This window comes from Talpa europaea (assembly GCF_964194135.1).
Source record: "Talpa europaea genome assembly, chromosome: 13".
Taxonomy (NCBI): domain Eukaryota; kingdom Metazoa; phylum Chordata; class Mammalia; order Eulipotyphla; family Talpidae; genus Talpa; species Talpa europaea.
The window spans coordinates 57,557,302-57,559,101 of record NC_140080.1 but is presented as its reverse complement, the minus strand read 5'-3'; the positions used below and the strand labels follow the sequence as shown (position 1 = coordinate 57,559,101).

At 42.9% G+C, this 1,800-nt stretch overlaps 1 pseudogene across 1 annotated transcript; it reads left to right on the top strand.

The window, feature by feature from the left end:
• Positions 1–495: 495 nt before the first annotated feature.
• On the top strand, positions 496–1,589 carry LOC311183336 (dual specificity mitogen-activated protein kinase kinase 4-like; annotated as a pseudogene). Its single transcript has 2 exons — positions 496–557; positions 1,038–1,589. The product of its transcript is annotated as a dual specificity mitogen-activated protein kinase kinase 4-like (transcript).
• The last annotated feature ends 211 nt before the right edge of the window (positions 1,590–1,800 follow it).

The following is a 1,800-nucleotide window of genomic DNA, read 5'->3' as shown; positions in this document are numbered from 1 at the left end:
GATTTTATAATGCGTTGATTGGATATTGCTTTTGCTATTTTCCAGGGTTGATATTGATCTTTCTCGCCTATTAAATGAAGTATCTAAGGTTTTACCTGATATCTTTCTCTTCCTGAATATTTAGTCATAATCATGCTTATATTTCCTCTGTGTATGAATTCTCATCTTAAATGCTATCCATAAACTTCAGCTACCTTACACATTCACTATTGAAACCAGGCTTTTTAAGATTTGTGAAGAGTCCTAAAGACATGATTAGAGTTAAAAACATATGACATATGGTGATAAATTGAACACTGAAAATGACCAACGTTTTCAGGCAATGAAGGCGCATATTTAACTAAAAATATTTTGAAGTTAAAAAAAAATTAAGGTCTGACTGACGCGCTCCAGGGCTCCTTGCTCCTAACAGAGGCAGTTGGGAGCACGGGCCGTGGGGCTCTGCTGTGGGGCTCTGTGGGCGGCTGTGGCAGCAGCATCCAGGGGCAGCGGACCATGGGCTCCCCGATACCGGCCACCGGCCATCAGCAACATGCAGGGCTTTCCGATAAACTTCCGTGAAAAGTCTCAAACTAAATGCAAAACCCTGAAGTTGAATTCTGCAATCACCTTTCAAATCTACAGCAAGGTTTCCTCTGAATTCCAATCCTAAAGGACCTCAAAACCCACACAGGGAGGTTGAGACACACAGCATTGAGTCATCAGGATAAAATGAAGCTCTCCACTGAGAAGCCCCGGATTTCACTGCAGAGGGCTTGAAAAACCATGGAGAAATTGCACGAGGAGATTATGGTTCTGTCAATGAAATGGTCCACAAACCAACTAGGCAAATAATGACAGCTAGAAGAATTCAGTCAACAGTGGAAAAAAAAGAAAAAAGATATCTCTTATGGATTGGGATGTAGTAATACGCAGTAGTGATCCCCAGTCCATTGGTCGGAAAGGGTGACTGTTGGATCCCTCCGCAGCTCCTGTCCATCTCCTTTGCTAACCTTCACGGATATATATGTAGCGTATTAGATGATGTTATAGCACAGTTTAGCAACTGTGAAAGCACTAAATCGCTTAAAGGAAAACTTGCACATCATTCGCAGAGATATTAAACCTTCCAATATTCTTCTAGACAGAAGTGGAAATATTAAGCTCTGTGACTTTGGCATCATTAGAAAGCCTGTGGACTCCATTGCCAAGACGAGAGATGCTGGGTACAGGGCACCTAAAGAAGAGCCCCCTGTGCATCACAAGATGATATAATATCTGTTCTGATGGCTGGAGCTCGGGAACCGCATTGTATGAGTTGGCCACAGGCAGATTTCCTCATTCAAAGTGGAATCGAGGATTTGATCAGATAAGACAAGTGGTGAAAGCAAATCCTCCACAGCTGAGTAATTCTAAAGAAAGGGAATTTTCCCGGCTTCATCAACTTTGCCAACTTGTGCCTCATAAAGGATGAATTCAAAAGGCCTAAGTGTAAAGAACTTCTGAAACATCCCTTTATTTTGATGTATGAAGTACAACACATCTATGTTTGTAAAATTTTGGATCAAATGCCAGCTACTCTTAGCTCTCCTATGCATGATGATTTGTAACAGTGCGGTATCCATAGAAAGGGGAAGTTCCAGGCTCCCTGCACTACCTAAAGAAGGGTGGAGCTGAGTGGCGAGAAGCTAGGAAAGACTGGAAAAATGACGGGGGAGAAGATGGGAAGGCGATTTGAGAGTCATGTGGACAGAGACATGTGAAGAAGCCATGCTTGCTTCTCGGCCTGGGACTTGTACCAAGGACTTGGGGTGACAAAGG